A 16,442-nucleotide genomic window follows, 5' to 3' on the forward strand; every position below is an offset into this window, starting at 1 on the left:
GAGAAGTGAGATCCATGTATTTAACTGATAGATACTATTTTACGTATATACCAAATCTGGGGTCTTTATAATAATTTCCTCTCTTCGTGAATCCATCCATCAGCTTTCGTCACTGCTGGGGACTATAGCCCAAAGGTTGGAAACCACTGATATAGGTCAACAGTGGCCTATAACACAAGGCCCTGTGTGGCCCAATCTTTCCTCAAGCTGCTTACTTTTGGCCCTTATGTCTCTATATTCATCTCTATATTCATTCATGTGTCTCACTTATTCATTTAGCTCCATCTGTGGCAGCCTTCTGGCCGTTCCTCAGCCACCCCCCAAATTAGTTTTTGCTCTTTTACTGCCCCCCCGACCCCCGCAGCTCTTCACACAGGCGGCTTGTCCTGTATTCAGACTGATGCCCAAATATCCCCTCCTTAAAAAGGCCTTCCTCAGCTCTCCGTGTAAAGTACATACACCTCCTTCTACCCATTCTTCTATTTCCTCTGGTTTTGTTTCCTTTTGTGCACTTCTCTAACACTGCTGAAATGGCTTATTTATCTTTTTCTTGACTGTTACACCCTGCTATAGGATAAGCCTCATGAGAGAAGACAACAAGCGCTGTGCAGTGCCTGACATGTAGTGGTGCTTAGTAAGTTTTAATCTAATAGATTAATCTTATTTTACAGATGAAGACCCTGAGGTCCAGAGAGGAAGAAGACAGCCAAAGTCATGTCGCCTGCGAGCAATTAAAATCAAGGTTTCGGGCTTCCCTGGTGGCGCGGTGGTTGGGAGTCCGCCTGCTGATGCAGGAGATGCGGGTTTGTGCCCTGGTCCTGGAGGATCCCACATGCCGCGGTGTGGCTGGGCCTGTGAGCCATGACCGCTGAGCCTGCGCGTCCGGAGCCTGTGCTCTGCAACGGGACAGGCTGCAGCGGTGAGAGGCCCGCGTACCGCAAAAAAACAAAAAAAAATCAAGGTTTCTAAATCTCTTGATAATGTTCGTTCACACCATCACCCAGCCCTCATCCAACCTGAATTAGTAAGGATTCAGTTTAAATGCAAGAAAAGCAATTGTTTGGGACTTCCCTAGTGGCGTAGTGGTTAAGAATCTGCCTGCCAGTACAGGGGACACGGGTTCGAGCCCTGGTCCAGGAAGATCCCACATGCAGAGCAACTAAGCCTGGGTGCCATAACTACTAAGCCTGCGCTCTAGAGCCCATGAGCCACAACTACTGAGCCTGTGTGCTGCAACTACTGAGACTGCGCTCTAGAGCCTGTGAGCCACAACTACTGAAGCCCACGCGCCGAGAGCCCGTGCTGCGCAACGAGAAGCCACTGCAATGAGAAGCCCAGGCACTGCAACGAAGAGTAGCCCCCACTCGCCACAACTAGAGAAAGCCTGTGCGCAACAACAAAGACCTAACGCAGCCAAAAAAAAAAAAAAAAAAGCAAAGCAATCAAGCAATCGTTTTAATGAATTAAATATAGTAGAAAAATATTTTTCTTTCACATAATCTTGATGGTAAGCAAAGATTGTTCTGGGTATCACTCTGAGTAACAAACCATGTCAAAATTTTGTGGCCTAAAAGAATAATTTATTTTTTTCATGATTCTGAGGTTCAAGGGGCTCAGCTGGTCACTTTTCCTGCTCAGTTGGGGCTTTGCCCACTGAACATAGAGTTGAGAGGAGATCTGCAATAGCACCACGTAGTACTTCCACCATACGTGTAAATAACCTCAAGAGCAACAGTAAAATGTAGGAGAAGCATTAGAAAGTGAATTTTGAGTATCTGTTTCCTTTAAGTTATACACATACACAATGGATAAATACATGTGTATATATATACAACACACATGTGCATTATTGTTGTAAAATATACATAAAATTGACCACTTTAGCCATTTTTAAGTGTACAATTCAGTGGCATTAAGTACATTTACAGTGTTGCATAAGCATCAGCACTATTTCCAGAACTTTCTCATCATCCCAAACAGAAGCTCTGTCCCCATCAACCAATAACTCCCATTCCCTTCTCCCTCCCCCAGGCCCTGGGAACCTCTGTTCTTTCTGTCTCTATGAATACACCTATTCCAGGTACCTCATAAAAGTGGAATCACACACTTGTCCTTTTGTGTCTAGCTTCGTTCACTTAGCATATCCTTTGTACTTAATACCCTTCATTTAATCGTAAGTGTGTAGAACTTAATTTTTTCATAAGCTGTGTTTAACCACCAGCTTGTGAGATTCCTGAAGATTCGATCACCAGCTCCTGCGCGCTGGCAGAGCGGGCCCCAGCGCAGCCCTGAGCCAGCCCACGGCCCAGCCGTCGTGGATCCAGAACTCCAGCGTGGGACTCTCAACTCCACAGCCCTGCTCTTCATCACTGGTCTCAATGGATTTCCTGACCTCATTCTATTCCATCACCAGCGACCTCATCACAAACCGCGGCAGAACGTAGGCATCCTAACCCTCCATTTAGAAACGTGGGAGAACACCACCTGGGAACACGAAGGGTGCTTCTGTAGCAAAGCCAACACTTACTGACTCATATTAGGCCAAATACATAGTAAATCTGACTCTCCCCAAAGCCATTCTGTATTTTTGTTTGTTTGTTTTTTTGCAGTACACGGGCCTCTCACTGTTGTGGCCTCTCCCGTTGCGGAGCACAGGCTCCGGACGCGCAGGCTCAGCGGCCATGGCTCATGGGCCCAGCCGCTCCGCGACGTGTGGGATCCTCCCGGACCGGGGCACGAACCCGTGTGCCCTGCATCAGCAGGCGGACTCTCAACCACTGCACCACCAGGGAAGCCCATTCTGTATTTTTAAGCCAAGAAAACTGAAAAAATAACTTGCCCTTGAAATTGCAGTATCATGTAAATTTTTTTCATCACTTAGAAATGGAAGTCTCTCGCCAGGAAATTGTATGCTCACATCACTCATTCACCTGCACCTAACCGGACTGTGCATCCACCCTCATTCGATAAATCTCTGGACAGAAGATAAGGACACGACTTACACACTACAGTTTTTCCCCCCATTTTCTTTGCAAGGGTGCAGCCACTTTCCTCGTAGGAAAACAAGTTCATAGTGAAATGACTCAGTCGGTGAATCTGACAATTAGATTCAAAGGGTTGAACAGCAGGTAGGGCAGCAAATGATGGCGGACACCCCGCACAGCGGCTGGAGCTCGGACTGGGTGCCCACTCACAGCAGATCTTCAGGTCTGTCGGGGATTCTTATCTGTGGGCCTCCAGGCAGGCTGCTCAGCCCCTCGGAGCTTCCTCTGGTCATCATCCCAAGGCCGTGCGATGGGTGGCTGCCAAGCCAGCCTCTCAGCAGTTTTCCCCTTGTTCCCCCTGCCCAGCCACACATGCTTCTTGCTGGTCCTCAACACAGCCACACACTCCTGCCAAAGGGCCTTTGCCCTCGAGGCACCCTCTACCAGACACTTTTTGCCCAGACACCCACAACGCTCAGTCTCTCACTTCACTCCATCTTGGCCGAGATGCCACCTCTTCATACAGGAATTTCTTGACCACTTGAGCTGAAAGAGCACCCCTTCTGCCAAAATCACTCTGCCTCCCCTTCCTGCTTTATTTTCTCCATAGCCAGTTTCTCCGCAATGGTCCGGGATGTAATTGGTTTTGTTTAACAGCTTTATTGAAATATCATTCACATACCATATAATTCATCCATTTAAAGTGTACAACTGAATGGTTTTTAGTATATTCATAGCCTTGTGTAACCATCACCACAGTCAATTTTTAGCACATTTTCATCATCTCAAAAAGAAACCCAGTACCCTTTAGATATCATTCCTTATTATCCCCTTTCTTAGCCCTAAGCAACCACTCATCTACTTTTCGTCTTAGATTTGCCTATTTTGGATGTTTCCTATAGATAGAATCATGTAATATGTGGTCTTTTGTGACTGACTTCTTTCACTTAGCATAATGTTTTCAAGGTCCAGCCACGGTGTAGCACACATCAGTACTTCATTCCTTTGTATGGCCTAATACTACTCCCTTGTAAAGATATGCTACATAATTTTTTAAGTCATTCAGTAGTTGATGGACATTTGGGTTGTATCCTCCTTTTGGCTATTATGAATAACGCTGCTATAAACATTCAAGTTTTTGCATAGACATGTGTTTTTATTCTTTTCTTGGGAATATATCTAGGAGTAAAATTTCTGGGTCATAAGGAAACTCTATGTTTAATCATTTGAGGAACTGCCAGATGGTTTTCCAAAGTGGTTGTACCATTTTACATTCCCACCAGCAGCGTATCAGGGTCCAACTTCTCCACATCCTCTCCAGCCAGGACGTATCTGTTTACCCGTCTGCCGTCTCCACCCCTGGGATATAAGTGGTCTGAGGGAAGGAAGGGACTTTGTTGAAGCTGTTCACTCCTGTACACCCCTCCCCACTCTGGAATATAGCAGATGATAACACTGGATGAATGAATGATTCTATCCTTCTTCTTTTCCTAGAACCTAGCATAGCACTTGGCATTTATGATGAGCTTGGAAATCTTTAAAACTTGAAAATACTGGTGATCGTAGAGTCCATTCGAAATGCATCATACGTGCATTTAATTTTTAGGCTGAAGTTAAGGCCATCCACCCCCCTTCCCTCCTACCATAAAAATACACACATTTTCACAAACAAATCCCACTCTCCCAGTTAATTCTCACAACTGCAAACAAATCTATGAACTCATATCAAGGCCACAGAGGCTTAACATTCGAGCACATGGAGGTAAGTCCCATGATAAGCAGGCCACTTTCAAGCTCCCCACCATCCACCATCTACTGCTGGGACAGAGCCGTCCTGAAGACGAGGAGATGTGCGTGCCTGCAAGCACACAGGTGTGGACAGGCTCCTCGTGCTTGTCTGTCTAGTCCAGCTCAGAGGATCTTCAACCTTAACCGTGCATAAAAAGGATTCCATAGCTGTAGGTACCAGGCCATACCTACATCATGCGAGATTTAGGCTCAAGGGATTTTCAAACGTAACTTGGATAATGTGATTTTAGGTTAATCCTGACTTTCAAAATTATCTTCCACCCCACATCCTGCCTCAGAAAGGATGCCTCTTCATTGTCACTCCAGAAATGGACTCCAGCAACAGAAGAGGGTCTGAGGGCTTAACAGGGGGGACTGTTGAATCTTTCATTTATAAATGATACAGCACCTGCCAGTCACACTGATAAGTGAACTGCTAAGTATCACACGAAGCACACAGAGGTACCAGCAGACCTTCCTAGCATTTCCCAAATGACTACAGGGGAGCAGCCACAAGGATGGATACCATTTCCCAAACTCAAAAGACCCTGTTGCTGTGTAGGATGTGTTCATTTCTTTCTAAAAGTACTGCTGGCCCATGCACTGTGCTGGGCACTGTTCAAGATATAGCAGTGGGGGCGGTGGAGTCAGTGATTAAAATCGAATATCTGCTTCAGGGAGTTTACAGACTAATGGAGAAATCAGGTAATGAACAACTAAATGTGTTGATTTATAATAAAGTATCAGGTGGTGACGAATGCTGTGAGGGAAAAAATACAGCATGTAAAGGAATAGGGAGTGACAGGGGGAAGCTATTTTAGATGGTGTCCAGGGAAGAACTCTCTGCAAAAAAGGTCATCTGTGTAGAGGCTGTGATGAGGATGTCTGGGGAAGAGCATCAGGCAGAAGGAACACCAAGTGCAAAGGCCCAGAGGAGGAACAAGTGAGGTGTACAGGGACCAGCGCAAAGGCCAGTGCTTGCAGCAAAGGGAGCAAAGGGAGGAGGGAGACATGGAGGATTAAGTTGGAAGGTACCCAAGGGCCAGACTGCGTAGGACATCATAAGCCACGAAAAGGACTTTGGGTTTTATTTTATTAAGTTTTATTTGGATGGAAGTCATTGGATGGGTGCTTATATATTGAGTCCCTTAATCCTTATTAAAAATATTATCTTACTTAATCCTTATAATAATACTGTGGGGGTAAACATTGTTATCCCCACTGGGACACCAGAAAAGTAAGGCTCAGAGAGAAAAAAATAACGTGTCCAGGGTCACGCAAATGGTCACTACTAGAGTCAGGATTTGATTCCAGATAGCGTGACGAACCGGCCCGATTTCCCCAGGACTGACCCAGTTTTAGCACTGAAAACCCTGCATTCGGAAAACCTCTCCCTCCCAGGCAAAGCAGGATGGTTGGTTACCCTAATTCCAGGTTTCTTTGCCTCCAAAGCCCATATGCAAGGATGACTGCAGAACCCTGAAAGAAAAGGATCAGAATTCCAGGGCCTGCAAGCTCCCTTTCTGAATTCTGCCAAGGAGGAAAAAATATGTTAACTGCTCCCTCGAAAGAATTTCATCAGGGGCTTGGCAGCTACGAGAGAAGGGTGTACTCCTTACCTACAGTGACTATCTAATATATCATACAAACTGGGATGCTATGAAGAGTGAAAATGATGCTATGAATAATCACATGGAAACTGCAAGTATTGTCCAGGGCAGTCTTGGGTAAACTGGGCCAGAGGACCACCCAAACTGTATCTGGTTGCAGAATCTGGAGGGTGGATCTCACCAGCAAGGCTCTAGCAGCCGTGTGTGTTTCTCTTCGGCCTTTTAGCTCCAGAAGCTCTGCTCAAAGTCTTTTCCTGATAAAAAGCCTGAAGTCCTCTTAGCAGAATCAGTTGAAATGTACCCTCTGCTCTCTGTCCCAAGTTACAGTTTTCAAGCTTCAACAGTCACAGGGATAGTTTCCCTCCCTTAAGTCACCAATGACTCAGTTTGATTCTGTTAAAAGCACTGGCGCTTCCCAGTCAAAAAGAACTGGCATAAGTAAAACAGAAATAGTAGCTACTATTTTCTGAGCATCGATTACATGTCAGGCACAGTTCTACATCATTTAAGCATCAGAACACTCCTTGGAGGTGACGCCATTAGCCCCATTTTACAGATAAGGACACTTAGGCTCAGAGTAGTCAAGGAATGTGTCCAAGGTCACACAGCCTATAGGAGGCAGGCGTAAGAGTCTGAATTCAGGAACATCTGACAGCAAATCTTGGCTTTTCATTTGTACAGCCTCTTTCTTGTGTGGAGATCTTTGATCTATATTCCCTTGAACCCTTGTGCTAATTGCTCTCTCCACAGGAATCTTTAACCTGGTGCCCACGGATCTCCCCAAGTGATCCTTGGATAAAATTCAGGATAAATAGATAAACATATAACACTAACCTGAATATTATTATTATTCTCATTTTAAAAATGAGAGAAAATTAGCAGTATTGAAACTTTGTCACCAGTGGAAACCAGATACTTTCATATCACATCAGTTACAGATAATTTGAAATATCATTTATAGTTATTCCCACTTCAAAATTAGTTATTAGACTTCATATTGGTCTTGTCATTTAGTGTGTTAATAAAAAAGCACATACATTATCATAGTACATATTTGTTGAAAAATTTTGTTTAGTAACTGCGTTTAAATATAATTGGTTTTCTTTGCAAGCCTATGCATTTTTAAAGATTTAAAAACCATTCTGAGAAGGGCATAACAGGCTTCCCCAAGCCCCCAAAAGGGTCCACGACATAAAAAGACTGAGCTCCTGCAAAGAGCTGGGAAGTGGGCCATTTATTTAATAAATGATTCACTGTTTGGGCACAAAGTTTTAAATAATTTCTTTACAATATCACCAAAACTTGTACATGTAAGAGGCAGGGAAAGCCTTAATGGAAATTATCTCATTCATTCGTGCGTCCCTTAAACAAAGATTATTTGGGCACCTACGGCGCATCAAGCCCTGTGAATGGCACGGGAGACGGGACAGACCAGAAACTCTGCTTTCACAGAGCTGACCTCGCAAAGGGTCAAGGCAACCACACAACAATCATCACACATATAATTAGGTAACACAAGGGTGACAGGGCCTGGGGTGGGTGCTCTGGGAATTCCCTGACTGCTCAGCTGAGGTCTGAAGGACGGGTAGGCATTAAATGGGCAAACAAGGTGTGGAAAGTGAGCTGAAGTTGACTTACACAGGCTCATAAGAGCCGACTGATAGATCTGAAGGGATTTTGTGATCCAGTTGTTAAACACAGCCATTATTAAAAATTAAGCTATAAAACTGACAATTAAATGAATTATATTTAAAACAGAAAAGAAATACCTCTAGCACTGCTCCAGACGTCGTAACTGGTGGGGCCTAGTGTATTCCTACATCACTCGACGATGGCGGTGGTCAATGCTACTCATTTCAAATGTCCCCTTTCCACTCAGAGCTCTCTGGAACCCCTACAACTCCCATCACCTCCTATTTCTCTCCCCTGCTTGCTTTACTTTCCCCCATAATTTTTACCACCCTCTGCCCTACTATATAACTGGATTATTCATCTCCTGTCTTTATCATTCTAAGGTTGAACTCCATGACGGCAAGGAGTTTTTTTTCTGTTTCCTTCCCTGCCAGGTCTCTAGTTCTATAACTGTCCTGGCATTTAGGAAGCCTAAATAAATATTTTTTGGACGCGTGAATGCTGGGATTTGAACACTTGTTACGAGTTGACTGATAATTTTAAGAGTCTGTTTCCTTAACCCCCATCCCTTCCTGGCTAAACCAGGGTCAGCACTCTGCCCTGCAGCACACGCCATTCTGACTCGCGGGCTCCACCGCCATCTGAATCCACTTGACGGTTGGGAGCCTGCCCCACGGAGCTCATTTTTTAATACCAGAGAAACTCTTAAAGTCAAGACTCTGTAATCTATGACTTGAACTTGAATCCTAACTCTTCTTATGCAGGAAACTAAAGATACAGATCCAAAAGGCTTTACAGAATCTTAAGGAAAAAAAGAGAAAAATCAGAAACGTAACGACGTGGCTCCTAACGATCCCTTCAGCTGCCCCGACGTCAGGAGCGCCCTCCTCAGCCAGAAGCACAGCAGTCACACGTGCAGTCCTAGAGCTGCCTGCCGGAGCTCAACTTCTGCCTGTGCCATTGGCTTTGCAACCTCGGGGAGTGAATTAATCTCCACCAGCCTCAGTTTGCTCATCTGTCTAACGGGAATAATAATATCACAGTTCAACCACTCCAAGAAGCCACCGAAAGGTAACACCATGAACCAGTAAGAAAGAAAAAATTGTTACTAATTATAAAATAACCCACTGACTCTAAGACTTACAGGGACTTTAGAAATGTTTTAAGTAGAGTTGCTGCATAAAATACAGGATGTCCAGTTATATTTGAATTTCAGATAAAAAATGAATAATGTTTTAGGATCAGTGTATCTCATTTGGGGCATACTACTTGGGACATCTCTATATGAAAAAATTATTCATTGTTTATCCAGATTTCAAATTTAATTGGGGTCCTGAATTTTATTTGCTAACTCTGGTAATTCTAGTTATAAAGGTCAAAAACATATGTCCTAGACTCTAAAATATGGTAGTGCACATCGCGTTGGGAGGTGCGGGTCGAATGGATTAACATAGGAAAAGCCTTAGATCAGCGCCTGGCACACAGCAGGCCCCCACGAAACGTTAGGTGGTGTTGTATATAAGATAAGCTCGTACCAGCTCACCAGCCTGGAGCTCCTGGAGAACCCACCATTCCATCCCCAGGCCTTGGCTCAGAACTTCTCACCCTGAAAGAGTCCAATTTATTTATTCAGTCAAGAGAGACTCCTTTTTCTTTCTCAATGAATGGAAAAATACCCCTTTAAAAAATGCAATGAATGGAGAGCTTCAACTTTGTTTTCCACCCCTTTTCTGTACTGGTTCCCCCATGGTCTCAATCCTTTGAATGCCCCCAGGGTGGGAGGTGGGGGTAGTCTGTTCCAAATCTTCTCCGAAGTCTGGAAAGAGAATACTTTTAGATAAGCCCCTGCAGTGAGCTCCTCTCCTCCATGGTGCCTCCACCCCTCCAGGAGCCTTCCAGCATCTACCTTTGAGAACTTAGGTGTCTGCGGCCAATTACTTTTTTTTTTTTTGGACGTGTTGGGTCTTTGTTGCTCCACGTGGGCTTTCTCTAGCTGCGGCGAGCAGGGGCTACTCTTCATTGCGCGAGCTTCTCATTGCAGTGGCTTCTCTTCTTGCAGAGCACGGGCTCTAGGCAGGCGGGCTTCAGTAGTTGTGTCACACAGGCTCAGTAGTTGTGGCTCATGGGCTCTAGAGCGGAGGCTCAGTAGTTGTGGCACATGGGCTTAGTTGCTCTGCACCACGTGGGATCTTCCCGGACCAGGGCTCCAACCCGTGTCCCCTGCGTTGGCAGGTGCACTCTTAACCACTGCGCCACCAGGGAAGCCCCCCAATTACATTTCTGTCCTACTCATGAAACTGCTTAATTAGCCTAATTGCAGGGCTGCAGCAGCAGGCTGCCTGGGAAGGGGTATTAACCCTGTATTTCCCTTGCACAATGCAGGCTCCCAGGGTCCCCTGTGGCCCCTTTTACCAAGTTCCCTTGCAGTGGCCAGAACACTCTACAGTTTGCTCGGAGTCTGTCTGTTTCAAAACAACAACAATAATGTAAAAATAATAGTAATATGTACTCATGGTCAAAAATTTTAAACAGAAGTGTAAAGTGAGACCTAAAAGTGATCTGAACACTCATCACCTGCATTCCAGCTCCACTTCCTGGAAGTAAAAATTGCGCACAGTTTCTAATGTACATAGGAATGTCCTACACTCAAATTACATATATATATTAGTCTGTAAGCATATGTGCATATTTGGGATGTATTTACATTTTTGATACATAGTACCAAACTGGAAGATAGTCTTTCTTCTGTTGATGTTTAGTTTTTCTAAATAATAATGAACAATATCAGCTGAACACTATGTACATGCATTGCATGTTTTATATACGCATATATAAAAATTTATACATATATTGCATATACTCACCTATAAATGTCTGTCCCATTTATTTTGCACAAATGAAATTGTACAATATATACGCACAGGTGACCTGCTTCGCTGGCTGTCTTTAATGTCTACACTTTAGAGCCAACAGTTCTGTGCCTTTTTTTCTTTTTGGCCACACCCCCTCCGCACGTGGGATCTTAACCACTGCACCACCAGGGAAGTCCCCGGCCGTTCTTTCTTATAAGGCTGCATGATATTCAATAGGAGGGACATGCCACAATTTATTTAATGAGCCTCCTATTATGAAGCACTTAGGTTGCTTTCAGATTTGTGCTGCGCGCGCGCGCACACACACACACACACACACACACACACACACACACACAAACAACATGCAAAGAAGCAAATGAAACAGGGAAACATCCTTGAGCTGGTGGTGGTGGTGCTGGTGGTGATGGTGGTGGTGGTGCAGCTTCAAAGTAGCCCTGTTGGCCGGACCAATCGGAAGGCAGCAGGCAGTGGGACCCTTTGTTGACCCTTTAGTTTCTGGATCCTGGGACGCCCCAGATGGTTCCAGGGAGAGGCCAAGGCAGCCTGGGTGGTGGATTGATGGGCCTGAGGAAGCAGCTGTTGACCATCTGGTATGGAAACCCTCCTGTATTTTAACGTCAATACGCTTCTCCTGGTCTTCCTTGTTGGCTATTGTCCCTGTTTGAATATATCCACAGATTTCTAACCTGGAACTCCTGGGTCAAATGGTACGAACACTTCACCTCAATTACGCTATTATCAAAATGTTCTTTGGAATCTTTTTGGGGGGGGAATTAAAAAATAATATTAATAGATGATATTTATAAGAGCTAGGCACCCACTAAGCGCTTTATACATCTGATAGCCTGCAATCCTCCCAAGAACGCTGGGGGTTTGGTATTTTCACCACCCCCTTTTTACAGGTGGGAAACCTGAGACTCAGAGGCTGACGTGAGTCACATAACAAGTCACAGGTGGTGCTGGGATTCAAACCTATTTCCATAGGGCCCTGCAGCAGCTGCTTGATTGGCTTTCTATCAGTAAATCCCAATGAGACGTGAAGAGAATGAGAGGGATGCCCACAGTTCCCGCCTGAGGGGGTCACGAGCTCACGCACATATATGCACACATACGCATCCAGGTGACAAAGAGACAAAAGAACAAGACAGGCGTCAGGTTCCTATCAACAGCAATTTGTGGTGTTATGAGAGGAACTCCCAACAAGTGGCTACATGGACTTGACTTTTCCGAGCCTCAGGTTCTTCATCAGGAAATGGGAACCATAACCCAATCCAGCGGAGCTGCTGAAGGGAACTGAGTTAACCCACATGAATGCCTGTGGCCTGGCAGTTACTCTTAGGTCTGTGTGTGAGTCCAAGGGCCCCTTCAAACTTTCGAGAACACAGCTTTGTGATATCAGAACCAAAGGGGGAAGACTGTCCTTTAAGGGCTGACCATTCCTCCCAACAATGTCCTAGCCCTGCTCCCAAGTACACTAAAAATAAAAAATTTCCCCAATTCTATAAATGTCTGATTTACCATATGAAAATCGGAAAATATGATTAAGTTTTAAAAGACAAAAATAAAAATCACCTGCAGGGCTTCCCTGGTGGCGCAGTGGTTGAGAGTCTGCCTGCCGATGCAGGGGACACGGGTTCGTGCCCCGGTTCGGGAAGATCCCACATGCCGCGGAGTGGCTGGGCCCGTGAGCCATGGCCGCTGAGCCTGCGCGTCCAGAGCCTGTGCTCCGCAGCGGGCAAGGTGACAACCGTGAGAGGCCCGCGTAGCACACACACACACACAAAAATTACCTGCAATGCAGTCTACTGCTCACATTTGGCATTTATGTTGATACACATTTATATTCACATACTTTAAACTAACCCCAAATATTCCATCACAACGTACTATGCCTCCCTCCAGTCTGGTCTTTGCACTGTGGGCTGTGTGGCTTTTCTGGGACACAACGGGGACCACTTCATGCCTTGGATGGAACCCTTTCAGTGGCTCTCACTGCTCTCGCTGTCCACGCTCTTTCACTGAAATATAAAGTCCGCACGTTCTGGAGGGTTTCTTTTCCCGCTGTCTTCTCTCTATATTCCCTTTCTCCCAGACTCAGTGTCTCTGCTTGTCACTGAAGAGCTGAGCCCACTTTCCCTGTTGAACCCAGTCATACAAGGGAAATCCAGTTTCACCTTCTTTGGGAATCCTTCCCAGCTCCCTTCCTGGGGGTCTGCCCCTGCTCCCCTAACCCTCATCGTCCCAGTGATCCCTGATCACACTTCATTGTTCTGCCTGGTTATCTGTCCCCATCACAGTCTATGAAGGCAGCCAGCCATGTTTTGTGAACCAAACTATATCCCCAATGTCTAGCATGAGTGCTTGGCACTGATGTCCTCATTATGCACTTAGCAAAGTGATAAGCAAACCTGGGAAGCTTTCACTTAATACAGCAGGACAGACTGAGGGCAGCATGTGTATGTCTTCATACTCCATGACAAGGGGTGAGGTGGGGCAGTAAAGGAGGGACCCCCAGGTTATCTCTGACACCGGCTTTAGACACTCTCCCAGGAGTCACGCAATGCCCAACCTTACTGTGACTCACTCCCAGCATCGTGAGTGCTGGCTCCACCCCTGGAGTTCATGCCAAAAAAGATCTAGAGAAACAGGAATATTACTGATTAATGTTGCACTGCCCTCCCCATAAGGTACCCAGATCCTACAAGTGTTTCACCCAGTTGCTGGTGCACAGAAACCACAGTTTCAACCACATTGCTCTGCACACAGGTTTCTTCTTAAGTTCTCACCACTACTTTTGGCTTAACAGGTGTGCACACAGGTGTCTTGTTTTATTTTTCGAATATATGATGCGCCGTGGGACACTGACATCGGCACCAATGGACTCAGTAGGCAGAGACCATCAAGAAAGCTGTGCGTGTGAGAGCGTGTGGGTGAGAGTGAGCAAAGGCATTCAAAGTGGTTGAGCGGATGTGTGTTCACTTCCAAAAGAGGGGACGAAGCCCCGAGACAAACCTGGTTTGGGAAAAGCTCCTCGGCATCTCTCGTGGGTGTCAGGGTGTTCTCATGTTTGAACATGGGAGTGAGCAAATGTGTTTGGAGGGACTGAAAAGGTAGAAAGAAGAGGCCGTATCAGAGCTGAGCTCTTGGAAAGAAGGACAGTACCGTTCTCACCACCCAGAGTTAACCGGCAATAGCATGGTGGTGTACTTTCTTTAGAATTGTTCTGTGTGTGCGTGTGTGTGCGCGTGCGTGCGCGCCATACCATGTTGTACACACCACTTTCCCACGGTTTAGTCAAGGACATTATGAGCATCTTTTCATGCCACTAAACATACTTTTATACCTTAGTTCTGAGGACTATCGAATATTCTATTTTCTATTTCATGACGGGACTATATTATTCCCTCATTGTGAAATATTTAGGCTTCTAACGGCAAAGCCCATTAACAACTCCTGGGAAATAAAAACACAATCTGGGTAATAAAATAAAGTCTAACCTTTTTTTTCCTTTTTCCTTTGTGCTTGGTCTAGTTTCACTGGCTGGCAGGAGACCACGTGCAGACGTCTTGCGTCTGGAATTTCAGGTTTCCTACCGTGAAATGGCTGCTCAGGCGCCTTCAGTGGGGCTGCGCATGCGTAAGCACTGCACACGGCACTGCAATTCAAGATGGCGGCGGCGGGCCGTGTGCAGTGACTGCGCAGGGCGCTTGGATCCAGAGCATCGCCAGCCGCACAGCTACGCTCATCCCGCGAGAACTCCGCCCCCTCCCCGCTGACACTATAAAGCAGTCCTGCGCACCGCCCGTTGGGAGAGTGTGTGCTCTGGAGCGAAGAGCCGGGCTGTTGTATCTTTTGTCAAAGAATGAAGCTTTCCTTTACTTCTGAATCCACCTCGGTCTCCTTCAATTGGCTCCAAGGACGGCAGGCCGGAGGACGCTTCTTCGCGCCCCACTCCAAAGGTGGGTAACAGGTTATTTTCTATTTGTCACTGTATTACAGTGCAGTTTGGCATTTAAAAATATCTGTTTATCAAATGGAATGGCGTTGGGGAAAGGCTTAGTGAATATTCAAGTTTTTTAATTTTTGCTATTTTCATTGTCCTCGTTGACTCATCGGGTGTGTTACTCTCTTGGCCCCGACCACATGGGAAGTGTTCTGAGGGCAAAGACTGATCCTCATTCCGCCCTTGAGGTCTCCAGACCCCAGCACAACACAGAGCATGTGGTGGGAGCCCAGGAGGAGAGGTCAGGTGTGACTTGGTCACTGATAGGCGGCAGCTGACCACTGCAGAGACTTGAACACATACGTCACAGTTTGTAGTTTTTTAAATTAAGAAGTAGATCATTGAGAGAATTTTCTATTATGCATAGGTACATTTTAAAATGTGTATATATCGTAAATGTACAGCTCAATGGAATTTCACCCACTGAACAACAGGTCTGTGTGAACAGCCACCAGATAGAGACATAGAATATTCCAGCACCCCAGAAACTCTTCTCGTACCCCCCTTACGCTCCATGCATTAGTTTGTTTTGCTTTGTGGTCGTTGTAGGTGCCTTTTTTCCCCCTTTTCTTTTTCAGATTCAACCTTAGCAAATGGAATCTTGTCTATAGCCTTGGGAGAGCAAGCCCTGATTGTCTGTTGCTCTGGGCCCGTAAGGGGGGCTGTTGATGGAAATGCAGAAAGACAGCATTTTAATAACAAAAAATTAAGGCATTTAGAAGAGCTGATGAGATACAGTTGGAGGCTAAGAACATTTACAAGAATATCGTCCTACTAACCTCTTAGTACAGACCTCCACGGGAGAAAATTTATACTCGGCATTACCTGGTCCTGTGTTTAGTAGTCAATCATACATTCATTTCATCTTCATTCTTCATTCATTCCATCCAGCAAATATTTTGATTGATTGCCTGCTACAGGTTTTAGACCAATTGTGTGTGCTGGAGAGAGAGCAGGAATCAGAATCAATAAAGCCCCTGCCCTCAGGGACAGACAAACAAATAAGCAAAGCATACTGCCTGTCAAATGGGTGTGGTGCTGCCTAGAGGGGACAGGGAACACCAGCAAGTGGCCCTGTTTTCTGCAGGCAGGCAGAGGAGGATCTCCTACGAGGAAAGCCTTTAGAAGAGCCATACATGGGAAGAGCATTCCAGGAAGAGGCCCCAGCAAGGGCAAAGGCTCCGAGCCTCGCTCGGGCTACCCGGCATATCTGAGGAGTGGGAATGAGACCCAAATGGCTGGAGCCAGAGGGCCAAGAGGAGGAGACTGGACGTGAGGTTAGGTTGTTTTCTTCTTTTGTTTTTGTGTTTTGTATTGGGTCTATTTTATGGCTGGGATTTCTCCTTCTACGGGACGGGGAGGGGGCGGGAAATTTGACATCAGGATGTGTTAGGTATGCCTTAAATGTGAAAGCGCAAAGAGGAGTGACTGGGCTTCATTTTGGGAGGCATAAGTATGTTTCACCAAGTGGGTGGAGAAGCACAGTGTGGAGGGCCCCCTAGAGATTGTTGTTGTTTACTGGGGGAAATGGGAAGCCATGGGAGGGTTG

This window comes from Grampus griseus, assembly GCF_964374135.1.
Source record: "Grampus griseus genome assembly, chromosome: 14".
Taxonomy (NCBI): Eukaryota; Metazoa; Chordata; class Mammalia; order Artiodactyla; family Delphinidae; genus Grampus; species Grampus griseus.